The sequence below is a fragment of the Dermacentor albipictus genome, chromosome 1 (genome assembly GCF_038994185.2).
Source record: "Dermacentor albipictus isolate Rhodes 1998 colony chromosome 1, USDA_Dalb.pri_finalv2, whole genome shotgun sequence".
Lineage (NCBI taxonomy): Eukaryota > Metazoa > Arthropoda > Arachnida > Ixodida > Ixodidae > Dermacentor > Dermacentor albipictus.
The window spans coordinates 446,224,702-446,245,635 of NC_091821.1; the positions used below are offsets into that span (position 1 = coordinate 446,224,702).

The 20,934-nt window shown below is 43.7% G+C and overlaps 1 protein-coding gene across 4 annotated transcripts in view; it reads right to left on the minus strand.

Annotated features, from left to right (window-relative positions):
* Positions 1 to 20,003, minus strand: part of LOC135903074 (uncharacterized) — a 37,629-nt gene extending 17,626 nt beyond the window's left edge. For 3 of the 4 annotated variants that reach the window (XR_010564701.1, XR_011511480.1, XM_065433439.1), the window contains exon 1: positions 207 to 303. The gene's annotated coding sequence lies outside the window, so the exon portion shown is untranslated. Of the gene's footprint in view, positions 1 to 206; positions 304 to 19,890 lie in introns of those variants that run through there. The other variant, XM_065433440.2, reaches the window with a different exon arrangement.
* Positions 20,004 to 20,934: the final 931 nt, after the last annotated feature.

Genomic DNA, 20,934 nt, shown 5'->3' on the forward strand with positions numbered 1-20,934 from the left:
GCCCCCATTAAGCAGTACCAAGCTGACAACAAAAAGGAAATGTGGAGCTTAAATCATTGTTTCGGAAATTAGAAACCCGAAGCGCAAATTTATATCTTCAGTGATTGTAGGTTGAATACAACACTTAAGCTGTTCCACAGGATTCCATGCTAGAAAAACTTGCTGCAAAAAATGATAACCTGAAAAATCGAAGTAGACAGTCTAACCTCTTTTTCTTTTGGCTTTGTCGATGACAATAAACCCGAAACACATCAGGAATCCGAGTCTCTCGTGTTGGAGTTGTGCAGGTCAACAGTGTCCTGTAAGCAAGAACTACGCCTCAGAAAAAAAGCGTCTCGTCATTGCAAAGTTTCTCTCGGTCAGAGATAAACAGGCTGCGCTTGCAAATGCAAAAAAAAAACTGAGAGGGAAGGAGATCAGCATATCGGAAGATTTTTCGAAAAAAATTGGAGGACGCTTAAGCTTCGCCTTCAACAGTGGAACGCGATGGAGGTATCGCACCTCGTTCGCAGCGCCTATTCAAACTATCTACACGAGCCAAACGTCGCGATCGGCACGCGACGGGCCGCGCCACGACGCGCCATAAAGGCGGACGCGATCATGGGGTGAGTGGCGGGCCACGTGTCGGGGCAGCGCCGTACATTGCGAGGAGGGGGTCTTCTGTGCTCACCGCAAGATGGCTCTGCGTGTGCGCAGAGCGCAGAAGAAATGTAGCAGAAACGTACTTCGCTACTCGTGAAACTTCGACTTTTGTAATTTACATGGTCATGATTACAGATATACATCGCAGTATAACTTTCAACGGCGCGTTTCTAAGGCAACACCGCATTCACTAGAGACGATTTTGTCCAGATTTGAACGATCGAATTCCTGGCTGAGTGGTAGCGTCTCCGTCTCACACTACGGAGACCCTGGTTCGATTCCCACCAGCCGATCTTGCAAGATGCTTTTTATGCGAAGCATATTACGAGAGCTCAACCCAGCTCCTCAGGCGCGGTGGTGTCGCCTTCAATACCACGTGACACCGTGACGTCACGACAGAGGAGAAACGGGGCTCCAACTCGCGCCGTCGCTCGCGGTGTCGCCCCCCGCATCGGACGCGGTGAGCGTCGAGCAACGCAGCGTTCGGCGCGACAACGAAATGTGCGCCTGAGCAAGCGCCGCACGCCTGAGCCGACGCCGACGACACCGGTTTTCTGCGACACGAGCTCTTTAACGCTGTCGCGTTAAAATAAAGGCTAGTATGCTTCGCATCCTGGGCTTAACCTTAGCTAAGCCACAGCCATTTTTATTTATAAAGCGCCTTCTGGGATTTATCGCTCACGGCAAACACCGCTGACGCCGACACCGACGACACCGGCTTTTCTGTGACACCAGCTCCTTAACGCTGTCGCGTTAAGAGATGCGAAAAAAAACGAAGCTACTGTGGTAATATGCCAAAGCTAACAAAACTCAAGGTGACAAGGTTAAACTGAGACACGACAACCTGTTCAGAAATAGCATGAGGTGAGCATACGACACGTCCTTAGGACAGGTCGTGCAGGCTACATGAGAAGGACGAGTGTCTAAGATTACATTTTTCTTATGAATTGTTAACTGCAGAATTATAAAGAATAAAACCGATAAATTCATCACTTTGCTTGATGTGAGTGCCCCGTCTGCAGTCCTTGGATCTCAATCGTGGCTCGACAATGTTATTAGCAACTACGAAGTTTTTCCACGTCAGTACGCTTGTTATCGAAAAGACCGTAACAGCCGAGGGGAGTGGCCTCCTTCTGCTAGTGGATGAAAATATTTTTTCACGTAGGATAGATATCCATGTCAGGCAAAGCGAGGCTCTTGTGTAGAAATTATATTAGATAATGGGAAAACATTCTGCGTATGTTCATTTTATAGACCTCCTGGAAGTGAATCTGAGGTAGTGGCCAAATTAACAAGTACAATTGAAACAATTAATGCTGAGTGCCTTGTTGTTGGCGGGGATCTTAACCTACCCGGGTTGGAATGGTCCAGCCAAGGCATTGCGTCTAGAGCAGGGGATATGACTATCGAAGAGATGATACATATATGCAGTTACTTTTGTTTATCACAGCTAAATACCCAGCCCACTCATGATCGGAATGTGTTAGATCTTCTCTTTTCCAACATGCCCTCGGCAGTACAATCCATGCTCGTATTACCAGGGATGGCTAATAACAATCTTATTCTGTGTGAAATGAACCTCAGATATGCAAATGTAATATGAAGTGGACGCCGGCGTATTTTCAGCTATAAGAAAGCCTGCATAAACGGGATATCTGCACTAGATGTATACGCTGACAGATTTCTAATGTTCTTTTTTTTAATCGGAAGGAGTCAGTGTACTGTGGTGCGTATTGAAGAACAAAATGTTTGAGGTGCGTGAGCAGTTTGGGCCGTCATGGTAGCTGACAACAAGGCATAGTAAAATAAAGCCATAATTCACGAAGAAAGTACGCACAATTGCTCGGAGGAGGAACCGTGCTTATGGAGCTTATAAAAGAATCCGAAATCTTTCAAGAAAGAAGGAACTAGAAAGAGCAACAAACTAATTAAAGAGTACTACGAAACAATCAAAAGACTCATATTTTGAATCTTTAAATTCAAGAATGATGGAGCGGTCCAAAGAATTTTGGAAATTTATTAAAATGAACCGCAAAGACAAAATTTCAGTACCCTCACTTGACCATGATAGCACAGCTGTTGACAATAGCACGACTAAAGCCAATTGCTTGAATTCATTCTTTCAGTCAGTATTCTGGACGCGCCCGCATGACAGTGAAATATTTCTGAGCTGTGGCACAAAATGTACTTAACGCATGCATGTTGTTGTCATTAACCCAAGTGGAATTGAATTGTTACTCCAGCGCCTTGGTAAACCTAAAGCGGCTAGGCCGGATAATTTGCCTTCTGTTTTTCTTTCTATATATGCTCCTTGTGTCTCGATATCCAAAAGGCATTTTTACTAAATCTTTAGAACTGAGCATCCTGCCTGAGGACTGGAAAATACCCAATGTTGTGCCTGTACACAAATCAGGGCCACGTAGTACTGTATTGAATTATCGAGCTATGTCCTTAACAAGTTGCTTTCGTAAAAATTTCGAACAAATCGTACTTGCTAGCATTATAAACCACCTCAGCACCTACGCATTGCTAAGCCCTATCAGCGTGGTTTTATACGTGGCTATTCATCGATTACCCAACTCGCAGAATTAACACATGATTTAGCAAATGGACTAGACATGGGTAGCTCCATTGATGCCATATTCTTCGATTTCCAGAAAGTGTTTGATGTTGTACTTAATCACGTATTGTATGAAAACTTTCATGGTATAATGTTAATCACTTAGTAATTTCTTGCGAGAAAGAATACTTCAGTACTAGACGTCAGCGCGTAGTTCTTAGCAACAAAAAAATCTCGTGAGGTTGATGTCACATCAGGAGTGCCGCAGGGGTCCGTTTCGGGTGAATTGCTATTACTAATTTCTATAAATGATATAGATGCTGACCTACCTTCCCATGTGCGCATGTTCGCAGATGATCGTGTGATTTATCGCTTTATTACCAATCAACACGCTTGTACTGTTTTGCCACATGAATTGAGCAGCGTAGGTGAATAGTGCAGCGCTTTGGGCATGCATATCAATTTGCAAAAAAACAGTGCGCATGTCGTTTACAAAAAAAAAGCGATCCGCCTTCAAGTACTTTAGGAAGCACAAGTACTTCGTAAACACTACTGAGCTAATTCCCGCGCGTTAGTGCAGATACCTTGACGTCATCTTTACCCCCGACTTATCACGGCACCACCACATTGAAAAAATTACAGCCAAAGCATGCCGGACGTTAGGCTTCCTGCGTCGAAATACCAAGCGGTTTCCTTCAGAAATTAAACAGCTGTTGTTCACATCATATATTAGAGGCGCACATGAATAAGCCTGCACAATGTCGGATCCCTTGCTCAAAAATGGCATTCAGCGAATAAAAATAGTTGAAAATTTAGGAGTGCGACATGTTTTCAGAAATTACACGGCTTTTCAGCGTAACGCGTGCTAAGGAGAACCTTGGCTGTATTTCATTAGGTAAACGTAGGAAAATGCTAAGACTGAAATTTCTGCATAGCCTTTTTCATTCTCTAACAGTTACACGACGGGAGGCGTACTTACTTCCTCCTGATTATGTTTCTTTACGATGAGACCATGCCCAAAAAATTAAAGAGATAAAGAGCAAAACTGTAAGATTTATTGACATTTTTTTCCCCGGAGAAGTTCAAATTGTAACCAACTATCATGACAAGCTGTCACCACTACCGTAAAGTATAACTTTGTCTTGTCGTTCCGATAGAGCATTTACGTGCGCAACATAATTAATGCGAAAATGAAATAATGCAATATGAATTATATTCTATACCCTGTAATTGCAGCGTAATTACTAGGCCCTGAGACGTATGCTTAAGTTGATGCTAAAATTATTCCTTTATATTCCTACGGTTTATCCTTGCAGCGCTTACTTAGAACAAAGAGGTCGGGACACCAACCGAAATGGTTTAAAATGGATATTTAGGTTTTTAAGCCATTGTGGTCGGTGTCCGGACCTATTTCTTTTAAGTGTACATCATCCCGACCAGACGGCCTTCCGTCATACTCTCGTCTTCATCCACGTGCAGTGCTTGTTTTCGTGTGTGTTATCGCAATCTTTTATGCACATGACAATTCATCCGTATTCTTCCTCTTCATTGTGCTATATCCCGCCCCACCACTGTGATGGCATTCATGGCACTGTGAGTACATTGATAAATAAATAAGTAAATAAATAAATAAATAAATAAATAAATAATAGTTATGCTTATACTCTAGTAATGACAACATATATACCTCACACCTGTTTTCCTGCGCCTCAGAACTCCATGAGCTAAGGCTAGAGCGCGAAAAGCTATCCCTCACCAATCCACCATTCACGAAGCCATTTCTTTGTTCATGACAGTAGCTGCTATTGCATACACATACGAATAGTCAGAGAAACCAAATAGAGATACTTGCAACCGCAGGACAGTACATTATTGATACAAGCACAACTGAAAAAAGTTAGCTTTCTGTCATGAACTGCATACTTTGCAAGAAAGTGAAACAGAGTTAGTGCTGGACAGACCACTCATTTTAACTTCTGAAGTTCCTTTAGATTAAGGCTCCCGCCTTTATCCCGCTACTATAAGCTTGTACGGATTAAAATTTTGTCTCGTCTTGGCAAGCCTACTTGAAAACAGCAAATCCCACTTGCATTACTTACAAGGCAGTATTAATCACTTGCAAAAGCTTTCTTCTGTACTATAGGCAAGAATAAAGAAGCATCTTGAGACCACACTAAATAAAGTACATAAATATGAGGCTTCTTATGTAGGTATATATATTCAGTCAATATTGTAATAGGTAGTGCTCATTTGCTAAAGCAATTGATAATTAGTGACCTGTTGTCTCACTCTAGGCAACATGGTAGGGCTAGGCTTTTTACGTATGAACTCCCGGCCAACCGCACTGGCCAGTTTCTGTACCCTAGCTATAGTAGTTCATCGATATTTCGGTTGGGCCCGTTGTCCAACCCAAAAAAACACGTCACACGCCTGAGTCGCACACCCAGCACAATCACAGTATAAGCTAGAGGAGCGGCTTCATAGGAGATCCATTTTCGGCAGCACGCATTACACAGTCTTCGCCGCGATATCTCTCCGTGTCATTTTCACGAGAACGACCTCAGCTGTCCGCCCGGCGTCGACAGCAAGCTGCGGCCCATCCTGCTCTTTGCACAGTGGTCTGCTGAGCCCATTGTTGCCTGGTTGCAGCGGCGTGCACAGCTCCACAGTTCATTTCTGCGGCAGCGGTTCGTACTTTGTGAGGAGGCGCCATAACCTGTACGACAGTCATTCAATGATATTCAAGCATTCAAGGACTCTGCCTGTACTGAAGCGTGAACAGAGGCAGAGCCCTTCAACCTGACAAAGGTACCGAGGCTACGTGGCGCAAATGTAACATCCCTTGACTCGTGACACGGTACGTTGCTGGTGTTGATGATGATAATAATTAGGGTTTATTGGCAGCCCTTCTCATACGGGGTGAAGAGAAAGTCATCTAGCCTGCTTGAGTTAACCAGGTCCACCTACATGCAGAATGGAACTGCTATACTCAACCGCTACATGTGGGGACACCTGGCGGATTCTAACGAAGCTACAATGCAAAGTTTGAGGCTATCGACGCTACACGGCGCGCATGTCACATGCGTATCTAATGGCACGATACGATGCCATTGATGATGGTGATCTAACACGATTCCCTTTTAAATGGCACGGTGACAGTCACCTAGCCTGCTTGAATTAATCAGAAATGACATACGCGTTTCTCATTACATTATTATTTGTTTATCTCCATAATCTTCTTTATAATAAAGTTTTTCATCCATAATAAAGTTTTTCATCCATCCATCCATCCATAATCTTCTTTCGTCTTCCTCAAGACTTCTCTGTCTACCTTGTAACGCTACCTATGTAGCTACTGCATGGCATGCCAGCTCGTGCAATAATACCCAACTGCAATGCAAGGGGCTCACGTATGCACGCTACGCGGCGCACATCTCGCATCGCAAGGTAAGTGGCACGTTAAGTCCCTAGATCGGCTTTTGAAAAGTAGCGACCAGTTCCTCCTCTCCTACCACGCTTTCCCTTGCGGCTCACGTCGGCCGTCATGTTTTTTCTAACACGCTTTTTCTTCCAACCCCATTTTTTTGTACTTTCTTTTTGCAACGCGCATTTCCGCGCATTATTCCTGGTGGCAGCTGTGGCTGCTGCAGCAGCAGGCAGCAAGAAGCGTCCGAAAGGTACGCTGACTTCTAGCAAACAGCGACAGATATACAGAAATCACCTTCACTGAATATCTATAGCTGACACAACTTCACTAGCAAGAAAACAAGCGTGCTAGCGCCATCGAATTCAGCAGCAGGGCTGGCCCAGGAAGAACATGGCGGATGGAGCAGCTCCCAGCCGAAAGTGGGCGCTGTCCAATAAACTGCGTTGGCGGCACCGCGAACCCTTTCGGTACTAAGCTTTTCTTTTAGAAAAGCTCATAAACAGGCTTTAGTGGCACGAAATTATGCGGGTGATGATTATGATGTGTAGTTACTAGCACTACCTTTGCAATGTGGCACGACGCAGCCGCCTAACCAGCTCAATTTAATCAGGCACATGCAATATATATATATATATATATATATATATACACACCAGAAGAAAAGCAGTTCTGGGTCCGGGTAAATAATCACAGTGAAGTAGACGCGCGTATGCAGCGGTTCATTGACGTTTCGGCCGGGGTCCGGCCTTCATCAGAATACATTGCATGGTGTCAGTACAGTTAATATACATGTGCTTATCAACCAAATGAAGATACGTTAACATGAAAAACGAATAAAATGGTCAAACAAAATACATCCGAATCGTTCAAAGGATAGCTGACACGTGTATAGACCGATGGCGATTGCAAACATATAATCTAAGATACAAAGCATAAAAACGTACCGAAATGAATTGTAAAAACCAATCGCCACGTGACAACAAAACGTCGATATGCGCTCAATATGTGCTATGTTATCAAGCAAACACAGACACAGAAAAGGGGGAATAGCGACGTACTAGTAGAAGAAGGGACAAGTGACGGGCTACAAAGACAGGCAACTCAATTTTCCTACACATTCATTCATACCACACGCGACAGTATCAAACTTATAGATAAGGAAGGATGCGCGGGCTTCTCTATCATAATTTGAGCGAAATCCAGATTCAAGCAACGTGACTTTAAGTTTAGCAAATGAGTGGTCAGGAAGATGTACGTGTTTTGAGATGGGCAGGTTGGGCAACGTGTTAGCGTGGGATTTATGAGTGTTAAAGCGGAATCTGAAAGGCCCTTCTGTTTGTCCGATGTACCGTTTTTTGCAGAGCGTACATTCAAGCATATATATTACGTTTTTTGTGTCACAGTCGAAATCGCCTTTGATTTTTAAACAAAAGTTTGAAGACGTACTAGTAACCTGTTGCGATGTGGCCATGTAGGGACATACTTTACATCGCGGTTTTCGACAAGGATGGCATCCGATGGCATCAGGGCAGTCAGTCTTAGATGATGATGCTAGTATATCTCGAATATTTCTAGCTTTACGGTATACTGCTTTAGGCGGATCAGAGAATGTGTTTTTGAGGCGTTCACTTTGCATTAGAATATTGTGGTGTTTCTTTAATACATGCGAAACATTTGAGACTGACGCAGTGTGGGTTAGGACAAGATTTGCCTGGGGTGAGGGAGTAGGTTTGTTCTTAATGCAAAGAAGCGTCCTTCGGTCATGCACGTCTGCGCGTTTTATTGCATCGTCAATTAATTGTGGTGGGTAATTTTGTTTGGCTAAAGCGTTTTTTAGGGTACCACAATTCTTTTGAAACTCTGATTGCTCAGAACAAATTCTTTTAAAACGTAAGGCTTGGCTATAAGGAATGCTGGTCTTGCAATGTTTAACGTGACTGCTATCGAAGTGTAAATATTGACATCTATCTGTCGGCTTTTTGTATAAGGCAGTAGATAGTTTATCATTTAGCACTGAAACGCTGACGTGAAGGAAGTTAATAGTAGATGCAGAATACGTGTGAGAAAATGATATAGATGGATGGGCATTGTTAAAGTCAGATATGAAAGAAAGCAGTTCCTGTTCCCCATGAGGCCAAATCAGAAAAACATCGTCAATGTAACGTTTGTAGTAAAAAGGTTTTAAGGTCCTGGTTAGCAAAAATTTATCTTCTAGCTGACCCATAAATATGTTGGCGTAGTTCGGGTCAATTCGCGTACCCATAGACGTCCCACTAATTTGCACATAGTGTTGTCCTTCAAATTCGAAGTTATTTAGTTCCAAACTAAGGGCTAGCAAACTTGCCAATGTGTCGCTGTCGATGAGTTTCTCGGGTGATACACATTCGTTGCAATTGACGACTGCCATGATGCCATCAGAATATGGAAAGTTAGTATACAAAGATGCTACATCAAGTGTGACCAAAAGAGAACCTTGAGGAATAATGAGATCGATTATATCCGACAGGAAGTGGGTAGTGTCTCTTGCGTAAGAAGCAAACGTAGCTGGGATATTACTAATCAGGGGATCTACGTAGCTGGACAAATTTTCTGTGACTGTACCTATACCAGAAATTATGGGACAACCTGGGTTGTTTATCTTATGTATCTTAGGTAAAAGGTAGAAAGGACCAGCAACAGGACTTAGTGGAATTAGAGAATGAACCGCATTGTCAGGCACCTTTTTCTTCTTGACGAGATCTAGCACTGTGCTTTTGATCAGAGATTTATATTGCTCAGTGGGGTCATGATCAAGGCGTTTATAGAACGTCGCGTCTGCTAGCTGTCTGTGGGCCTCTGCAGCGTAATCGGACTTGTTCATTATGACAACGGCACCACCTTTGTCAGCAGGCTTAATGACGATTTCTTTGCGAGAGGAAAGGGTATCTAGTGCTTTCATTTCACTGGCGGACAAATTACGGCGGAAGGGTGCTTGTTTTTGATACAATTGCAGAACGTCTCGTTCTACTGCTTTGATATACATGTCCAAAAATCTATCGCGCTGTGTGGGAGGGACCCAGTGCTTGCCAGAGGGTAACGTCTGTTTCGAATCGCTTGAATTGGAGCGGTCATGGAAGTATTCGCGCAAGCGTAAGTTACGGGCGAAATTATCCAAATCTTTCAGTAGTTGAAATTCATTATGTCCACCTGTTGCTGGACAAAAATTAAGACCACGACGTAGAACACTGCACTCCTCAGTTGTTAGCTGAACGTCCGAAATATTAACAATATTATTTAGCTCGTGATGGGCAAACCTACTAACAGAGGATGACGAAGAAGTGCTGAAGTGTACTTCTAGAGGTTTCGTTTGAAAAGGGGCAGAGTTGAATACTTTGTTCTGGCTTCCAGAAGGGCACACAACACCGTCACGGGACAGTTTCTTGGCTTTCAATGCGTAGATTTCATTCCGTTTTTTGGTTGCGAATGCCTCTAACGCGGCGGATTGGCTAGAGGACAAGTTCAAGCTCGCAGCAATTTGACTTTCTTGGTTCATGAATTTCTTACTGGAAGAACGATAGTGATCTAACACGACACGGGTGAGTTGTAGTGAAGCATTTGTTAGTATGTTATCCCATCTAGCTATATTGCGCTCAGACATGTCCGACAGAGCGGGTTTTACAACAATACGGATACCCTTTGGTGCAACAGCCGCAGCTAGGTAGGTATTTAGCGTATCTACATGTAGAGCATTGCGAATTCTTTTTTCTGTAACCTTCCTTAGCCTTCGAAATTCATGCGAACAGAGGTAAGAAATGTTGTTACCCGGAGACACAGCCTTTAGTCAATTTGCCGGTGCATCATCCACGGTTTTCGTGTGGGCTCTGCGAAACTCGTAGCGGGGACCTTTCGGGGAGGAACCTGTAGCGTCCTGTGCTGAAGGCGACTGTTCAGCTGACGGAGCTATCGCTGCGGCTTCTTTGGGCGATTCTTTGAAGCAGCCTTCTTGCGGTTCTTTGGAGCAGCCTTCTTGCGATGGACCTGTGTCTTTCGATTGTGGGGTGATGACGCCTTTTGAGAGGGACTACTTTTCGTTGTCTGTCCTATCAATAGCGCCGGGTCAGAAGATGGGCCTTCAACGCTCGGTTCCTTAGTGCAGTGCTGAGGCGTATTGCTGGGAGCACTGTCTAACCAAGAATGGTACATAGCACTGGACGGCTTGTAACAGAGGTGCCGAATGTGACAGGCCATGAGTGAGACGCCTTCGAAGTTCGGGTGCAAACCATCAGCTGCGAGCACGCGGTGCGGGGGCAGCCATTCGAACCCATGGTCCAGGAAAAATACTAATCGGGAGCGACTGCAGAATTGTTTCAACAGGGAGTTGAAATAACACGCTTCTTGGTTAAAGCAGCGAACAAATGTGGCGCTGGGGTACCCTCGTCGGCGGTTCGTGGTCCTTGGCAGTACGAGAGTGGCATAGATTCTGGTGATTTCAGGACGTTCCTTGGCGATGTGATTGATGACTTCACAGTAACTTTGGAATATAAATATAACTCTCTGATCAAAAGCACAGTGCTAGATCTCGTCAAGAAGAAAAAGGTGCCTGACAATGCGGTTCATTCTCTAATTCCACAAAGTCCTGTTGCTGGTCGTTTCTACCTTTTACCTAAGATACATAAGATAAACAACACAGGTCGTTCCATCATTTCTGGTATAGGTACAGTCACAGAAAATTTGTCCAGCTACGTAGATTCCCTGATTAGTAATATCCCAGCTAAGTTTGCCTCTTACGTAAGAGACACTACCCACTTCCTGTCGGATATAATCGATCTCATTATTCCTCAAGGTTCTCTTTTGGTCACACTTGATGTAGCATTTTTGTATACTAACATTCCACATTCTGATGGCATCATGGCAGTCGTCAATTGCTACGAATGTGTATCACCCGAGAAACTCATCGACAGGGACACATTAGCAAGTTTGCTAGCCCTTATTTTGGAACTAAATAACTTCGAATTTCAAGGACAACACTATGTGCAAATTAGTGGGACATCTATGGGTACGCGAATTGGCCCGAACTACGCCAATATATTTATGGGTCAGCTAGAAGATAAATTTTTGCTTACCAGGACCTTAAAACCTTTTTACTACAAACGTTACATTGACGATGTTTTTCTGATTTGGCCTCATGGGGAACAGGAACTGCTTTCTTTCATATCTGACTTTAACAATGCCCATCCATCTATATCATTTTCTCACACGTATTCTGCATCTACTATTTACTTCCTTCACGTCAGCGTTTCAGTGCTAAATGATAAACTATCTACTGCCTTATACAAAAAGCCGACAGATGTCAATATTTACACTTCGATAGCAGTCACGTTAAACATTGCAAGACCAGCATTCCTTATAGCCAAGCCTTACGTTTTAAAAGAATTTGTTCTGAGCAATCAGAGTTTCAAAAGAATTGTGGTACCCTAAAAAACGCTTTAGCCAAACAAAATTACCCACCACAATTAACTGACGATGCAATAAAACGCGCAGACGTGCATGACCGAAGGACGCTTCTTTGCATTAAGAACAAACCTACTCCCTCACCCCAGGCAAATCTTGTCCTAACCCACACTGCGTCAGTCTCAAATGTTTCGCATGTATTAAAGAAACACCACAATATTCTAATGCAAAGTGAACGCCTCAAAAACATATTCTCTGGTCCGTCTAAAGCAGTATACCGTAAAGCTAGAAATATTCGAGATATACTAGCATCATCATCTAAGACTGACTGCCCTGATGCCATCGGATGCCATCCTTGTCGAAAACCGCGATGTAAAGTATGTCCCTACATGGCCACATCGCAACAGGTTACTAGTACGTCTTCAAACTTTTGTTTAAAAATCAAAGGCGATTTCGACTGTGACACAAAAAACGTAATATATATGCTTGAATGTACGCTCTGCAAAAAACGGTACATCGGACAAACAGAAGGGCCTTTCAGATTCCGCTTTAACACTCATAAATCCCACGCTAACACGTTGCCCAACCTGCCCATCTCAAAACACGTACATCTTCCTGACCACTCATTTGCTAAACTGAAAGTCACGTTGCTTGAATCTGGATTTCGCTCAAATTATGATAGAGAAGCCCGCGCATCCTTCCTTATCTATAAGTTTGATACTGTCGCGTGTGGTATGAATGAATGTGTAGGAAAATTGAGTTGCCTGTCTTTGTAGCCCGTCACTTGTCCCTTCTTCTACTAGTACGTCGCTATTCCCCCTTTTCTGTGTCTGTGTTTGCTTGATAACATAGCACATATTGAGCGCATATCGACGTTTTGTTGTCACGTGGCGATTGGTTTTTACAATTCATTTCGGTACGTTTTTATGCTTTGTATCTTAGATTATATGTTTGCAATCGCCGTCGGTCTATACACGTGTCAGCTATCCTTTGAACGATTCGGATGTATTTTGTTCGCCCATTTCATTCGTTTTTCATGTTAACGTATCTTCATTTGGATGATAAGCACATGCATATTATCTGTACTGACACCATGCAATGTATTCTGATGAAGGCCGGACCCCGGCCGAAACGTCAATAAACCGCTTCATACGCGCGTCTACTTCACTGTGAATATTTACCCGGACCCAGAACTGCTTTTTTTCTGGTATATATATATATATATATATATATATATATATATATATATATATATATATATATATATATTTCTTGCATTTTTGTGCACATCTGCGTCCAACTTCGTTTCTTTCCTAACCATTATTTATCTGCCTTGTTCCGCTACCGGTGCTTCTGCTAGACGGCGCTCTACCTGGTTTGTTAGTGTGAAAACTGCAATGCAAAATTTGTGCGTATGGACCGTACGGGGCACACATGTCACGTGTTTATAGGGCATTATGCAGCTGCATGCTAGCAAGCACAACAGGTCTAATACTTAATGGTTTTCTATCAAAATCTACATGAGGGCATCGGAAAGGCAACGTTTTTCCTTGTCCCCTCTGTTATTCGATTTGTACTTGGAACCACTTTGATCATAGATTCTGAGGGATCATACCATTTACGGCATCAAATTGCTATCGAATGAGGTGCGGGTACTTGCCTATGGAGATGGCATAGCATTCTTTCGTGCTGCCAAGAAAAGTGTAGAGACTACCCTTGCCATAACGCAAGAGTTTTGCTCAACTTCTGGGTGCAGCAGTAAACTTTAAGAAGACCTCAGGGTTTTGTTTCGATCTATGGTGTACGATGCCAACCCAGTTCGTCGGTATCAGTGGATACAAGACTTTAAGTACTTAGGTGTATCCCTCTCTGAATGTCGCAATAGTAATCCACACTGGTAAGCGGAAGTTGCAGAAGTACAACGTTAAACAACTGGCAGTGGTAGCAGTTGTTCCTATTTAGCGGAGCTGAAGCTTGCAATCTGTTCCTAGCAGCTCGACTTATGTCCTGCAGGTATTGCACTGTTCACGGCTTTGGTTGAAAGCTTTCCATGTTCTGTTTCTTTTTATGGAGCTCACTCGAAGCCATGCGGTATGATTTTTTTTTACCTCTTAAGAGCGGGGTGTTGGCCTACTTCAAGTTTTCTTTTTTAGGCAACTTGTCACCCGTTTATTATTCTTTCGTTATGTAAACAGCCAATTTCTAAGGGTAGATGTTACAACTCCGATTATTCAATTACATTTCAGAAATAGTTGTGCCTTTATCTGACACAGATGCACCACCGGCTTTTACTTGAACGAGGTTGTTGAAGGCTTTTACTTTCTTGAAGTTCTCTTTATCATGGATTATATTTTCACTGCCTCCCGCAAAAAAAACTTCTGCAGCCCTCATATACACATTGTTTCCTGTTCCCCGTTATCACGCGTCTCATTTCGAATGTTATTACCTAGACGTACTTAAGCGTGTGGATCGAATGATCATTCCTCCAGGGATCAACACTTCTTTTTTTCTTTAAATTACATTCGGCAACCCTTCCTGTCAAAACCTGGTTAGAAAAAAGAGGCTGTCTTGTGCCGCGGTTCACAAACACCCGCTTGTATCCACATGGTGAAACGATTGATCCCTGTTTGTCATTTGTAGGGAGGCCGAGTTCTCCTGAGACATTCTCCAAAGAACACTTAAAAAAAGATTCAGGTATCACACCTTTCCTATGTTTTAAATTTCCCGGTGCCCCCCCCCCTCCCCCCCTCGTATGACATGTTGAACCAAGGCACGCTGAACTACCGCAAAGCAATCGATAGTGTGTTCGGGAATCTGGTGCCCGCGTTCGCAGTGCGTATGCTGCACAAGGAACAGAGCCCGGTTGATGGCCTTTATTGGACACTTGCACCTGCTTGCCTGACTTTTGAATGTGGTTTCAGTCGCCTTACGTTTCTGTAGCGTTTTATTTCTTTTTCCTTATTTTGCCTAAGTTTCGGTCCCATGTAATAAATAAACAAAAAGCTGGCGTGGCTCAGTGGTAGATTAGATGACTCTACGCAGCGGGACCACGTTTAATCACGATGGTAACTGGGTCTTTGCTTTACTAATTCCCGGTAATAGCTGCTACGGACCCTGGACACCAGTGGCAGAGGCTATTGGAATGAGCCCATAACAGCTTTCGTTGAAAACATTGTGCCCCGTTCCTTGCCACTAGTTTTATATCTCAGCAAATAAACGCGGCTGCTAAATTCTTGGAATATACAGTCCAGCAAAGGTAACCTTGCGCAGTGCCAGCCACTTCAAAAATGGTATATTCTAGCAATTGTGCGTCGTTCAGTAGCAGTCACTCAGACAGTCTTGCGGAAACCAAGCAATAAAGCAGGAACAAATACAAATGAGCATCGTCTAACTATGATATACGAACAAGATGAAAGCTGGTTAACCGACGGGCCCGATTTTTATTAATCATATCATAACAGGCCAAAAAAACAATGAAACCAAGAACAACATATGGGAAATTACTTGTACTGAATATTTGAATTTGAAAAAAAAAACGATAAATTAATGGAAATGAAAGTGGGGGATAAAACAACTTGCCACAGGTGGGTAACCATCCCAGATCTTCGCATTATGCGTGCGATGCTCTATCATTTGAGCTACTGGAGCGACCGTTTCCCCATCGACTTTCTTGGGTATTTATGTTTTAGTTTCTAGAACTATCCCTTAGAGCGCTAGCCTACGCCACCGCAAATAAACCTTGGCGGTGGAGGTAGGGCATCGCACACGTAATGCGAAGACATGGGATCGTTAACCCTCTGCGGCCAGTTGTTTTTACATCCACTTCCATTTTAATTAATTCATTTCTTTAGCTCAGATAGTAAGTACAAGTTATTTCCCTGTGTTGTCGTTGGCGTCATTGTTTTTTGGTCCTTATGATGAGAGATATGAAGTGACATGTTATATGCAGAACAATAAAAAAAACAGAAAATGGCCCGTCAATGAAATGTGCTAGCCTGCCGCACTGATAGACCAATGTATGGTTGCATATCTGTGCCCTCATATTTGCGATGATGGAAGCACTAAAATGGGATGCGGCGAAATTTCTACACGACTTACGAAAATTCCGTGAGGTGTGTTGCATTTTACAGATATTTGTCCTGTAGTTCAGTTAACAAATGTGAAGAAAAGTACAGTGCTGCTGTCCCAATCCGACACATTCGCATCCTTGCATGCATAACAGCATGCAAGGGTTGACAGCTCATGCGTCTAACAAACCTAGGGCGCAGTACACCGCACGAGCGCCTAATATTTTTACGAAGTCTACTGACGCAGGTTCATGTCTTTGCGTGTAATCTTGTGCTTGAAGGTTATTTTGCTTTGGTATGAGGGAAAAGTTAGTGTTGTGCAATGTCAGAAGAGAAAGTGATACATAACGACTTTAGTATGTTTCTAACATTGCGTATCACAGGCACACTGGATATGAGAGGCGGTACGACTGGTTCTTGACTGTTCTACGACTTGGGTGTTACGTTCTCGCGTTAAAAATTTGAGGTCACCATGCCTTCTCATCTTACCCTTCACGACTCATGAAATTTGTCATTTACAATGAAGTATCATAAAGATATAACTTGCAAACCTATACGTGTATTTAGGAACGGAAGCTTTGCAGGCGAATGGAAAATCACTTACAGACAGAAGCTATAGCCTGAACAATAGAAACCGGTAGAGTGAGAAAGTGATGAAAGAGTAGAGAACCAAACGCACCGAAATGTCGATTCATCAAGTGCCCAAAACCGTTTCGTTGAAGCGACAGGACAAACGAGTGTCCATTCGCTTGATGCTGCAGGTCCTATCTCGAAAGCGATCGTAGTACGTGACGAACGGACGGATGGAGTTACCGATGGACTGACGGGTTTGTTCGTTGCGTAGGTACTGAAATGCTTAGGCATTTAAAAGTGATCGATTACCGACAAGTTACCCATGACCGGAGCCGCGAAATCACGACACGCAGTGCTCTTGCTCCCGAGCACGCAGATAAGGAGAGTGCTGAGCACGATTCACATATCAAAGTGGGTGTGACCGGAAGAAATTAAGCAGCTCATCCTAAAGGATACCTTTTTAATGATATCCTAAAGTGACGCAAAAGATGGCACTCTAACTGGAAGCAAGAGCGCCAGTCATCAGTCACTTTTTTATTATTATTTTTTTCCTATGCAGTTGTAATAACTGCAGTCGGAGTCACCGTTAGGCAAAGAGGGATTTTATTTATTTGCTGTCATGGCTAAGTATATCTCTCCTCATCACTCATCCGGCATCAAGTACACGCCAAGCTATTATCATATGTATACGGACATATAATGTATCGCAATCACAATATAACGTATTATCCGCACAAATAACCACGCTTCGTGCACAGCTTCGTTGTGGTTTTGGTATCTACATAATAGCCAAGAATACTATGGCTTACTCTATTGTATAATTATTCTTTGGGTCATCATTACGATGTCATTACACTACGTTGGGTATATGCTGCACGCAATATATTTATGCTGCATAGCCTTACCTTTTCGTTTATCTACTTCAATCAACCAGGAAAGGAAAAGTGCCCGAAAGATTTCTTGAAGAAGCGTAGCACACCTCGCCGGGGTCTACCTATTCTCGACCGTTTTCTGCCCGATTGAAATAGCTTGATTATATTTTCCGCTCATATTTCCCGGTAGGCAGAAAACCGTCCTCACTGTATTCTTGTTCCTTTTTTTATTTCTTTCACAAAGTTACCCCTGGTATACAAGCACATTTTCTTGTTGCTCACAAGCCAAGGGAAACTCAAATTTCTGTTGCACCACCTGCATCAACCTCTCGGAAACGTGAGATAGGGCTGCCGTTTTTTTTTCTATCTCTTTTTTTTCCAAGGTGCACAAGTGACGATGCAAGGTTCCCTCGCTGATCGGAAGAATAGCACGCCCGCGGGGCAACCATGTTTTCCGTAACTTCTCGTTTTCTCTGACGTCTTCATGAACGAAGAGGCAAAGGTGCGGCTAGCGATGTTTCTGCCGTGCAAAAGTTCCCGCTGCCTATTACTTGCGGGCTGCAGGCGGAACGGACGGCAGCGTACGAAGGCAGACGCAGAGCGCGTTGCCTCATTGGCGAGTAGGCTTACGGGAGCCACAAAAATCGAGAATGAGCGCTGATCAAAATGACTGTCACTGTTGCTACGACCAACGAGATAGAGATTGCCCCTTTCCGCGTTTCCTTTGGGTGCGAGTTCTGCGGGTGGCAATTACATTATTCGATTCTTTCGCGTTCGTTTTCCTTTTCTGGCTTTCTTGCATCACGTTGTGTTGTGCAGGCATGCGACGTCTCCAATCGCCTAGTCCAGCGCATACGCAGGGAAAGTGCGCGTCGCAGGCTATAGTTGCTGTTCGAGCGAGCACGTTTCTACAGGGACGAGAAACGCTTTGATTCACGTTCTTTTATTCTGTTTTCGCTGTTATCACGTGGCGAGTGCGTTCTCCTGCACGCTGCTTTGCGTGAGAGACAACATTGGCGCTCTGCGAGACACGTCTGTCGTGGGGTGGACAGTCCTGACCGAGTCGTTGTTCCGCAACCACCACATCTCGCAAGAAGCGGCGGCAGTAAACGCATAGAAGAGATAAGTGTGCAGAGGAAAAATGCCTCGAAAGGAAGGGCATCAAAGTTCTCACACATTCGGCATGCGAATTTCCTGGGCAGATACTTGACGCTAAGAGCATTCTATCGATCATCAGACCATGCCCGGCCATTCATTTCTTAGTAATGTTTGGTGTTTATCAAAATTACCATCATCACGCCTAGCTCTGTGAGTGGAAACGCATCTTATAACGTTTTCAACGATGTACTATAGCGTTGCACAACGCACAAGCCCTACTATATGGCGTAGACGCGTATATGTCCGTAAATAAATGTGGTGCTTGATCAAGGATTTTTCATTTAAGAAGGAAGATATTTTGTAGCCTAACACGCAAGTCACAGAGTGAAAGAAAAACTGTGATTATTGTAGTGGCTTTTTTGTTGTTATTGTTCACTTAGGACCGGTCGGATCAAGACCTTTTTCATTGCAATCCCAGGGCAGGGGCACTGCCTTGTTCGATCACGCGGTGACGCATCCATTGCTTGCTTACGTCCATTACAAATTAACCGGGCATCGTATAGATGACTTGTACTACCATCATCGCAGCCGCCGTTCTGGTGCACTGGCACGGTTATAAGCTGGATCCCTGACGTAACGTGAAAGCTACCAATACGGTGCTTGTACTAGAGCAGGGAACGGAATGTAATCCAAGGTGTACAAATACTTTCGCTAAGTAATTAAATATAATGATTGCGTTTCGCTCATCGTTCTTTATTTGGTAAACACATTGAAGAAGCCCTTTGACATGTTTCCGACCTTTTAACATTCCTTTGTGTTGTCACTGTCTGATTGTATATTTTCTGACAAATCGGCGGCGGATCTGTTCAGCTAGAAGATATGGGTCCCTAATGCATAGAAGCTTAGAATGTAGGCTTTGTGTACTTTGTAACAATTTGTAGCAAAGACTTGTTATTGCTAGTCGCTCGCTTGACATGTGAATTGTCACGAAAGGTTCAGCTTCGATCATTCGCTACCTGTTGGTGTAGTCGCCATCACCCGGCTATGTTTCGGCGCATTGATTGAAGAGCGCGCTCGCGCGGATAGTTGATAGTTTGGCGACAGAGAAGGTGTCAATTTGCATGTGACTTGGCGTGAATTTGTGTGGATAACGTGCCACAAACTCACTATACCAAGAAGCGGCGCTACTACTTATGTCTCAGTTTAGAGAGTGATACTCACTCTGTCAGACGTTTCGGGGTTGAAGTTTCTTCTTTGGAAGTTGGCTATACAACAGTGGCGGTTAAGCGAATTTTTTTTTTTCTTGAGGAAGGCCGTGCATAGCGAAGTGCTGACAACACAGGGAGTCCTAATGTAGTAGCAGCTCCTGAAATTGGCCGCACATATTGATTACATTCCTTAAAATATAATTCACTAATTTGACATCAAGCTATACTTCACGAGTCTTGCCACTGCCGCTCTACATTTTGCACCACGAATAGAGCTCACTGCCTAAGCAAACACCCAGTCGCATTTCCGATAGCTGATCGTACAGCAGCATGGCAGAAGCAGTATTGTTTTCATATTCGTCAACCTTCACTGAGACAACGTAAGGCGCGCAAGCCCCACCACTTTGTTCTAAAGCACACTACCCCGCCGAAAGGATCGATATGCGGAAACGTATCTGTCTTTGCCAAACGCGAATATTTTCTTTCAGGGAGAACAGTCAGTGTTGTGCTAATGTAAACGTGCCGCGCTCAACGTTATCTGTACTCCAGGAAGCTTGCTATGACAATACTCGTCAGATTCCGCTGATGGTTGTTGAAGTAAAGCGGGTGCTGGTGATATCTATATACACAATGGCGAGCCACGCTGATCACAAACTATGTCGCTGTTTCACTATGTATATTCTAACTCACAGTTTCTCAGTGTACTGGCACCGTACTCGGCAATTTTAAGTACTGATGTACTAAAAACTGGAATGATCAGGGAGGCTGAGTAAGCAAACATGGTGACTGACGACCGTGCATGACATGAGGCCTCAAAAGGGTTTCAAAGCAGTTGATCCCGTGGTGCGAAAGTGGGGGGAGTGCAATCAAAGCATTGGGAGAGCACGGACGTAGTGGCAATCAGAGGCAGTTCTCTCTATTTCGCGACAGCCCCCTCAAGTAAGCGTAATATTCAGTGACCCGAAATCGGCTCAGCCGCTACTTCTGATTGCAATGAAAGAAAGTTCCTAAAGAGTAGTGCCTATTCAAACGGTCAACCTATACACTTTAGCGAACG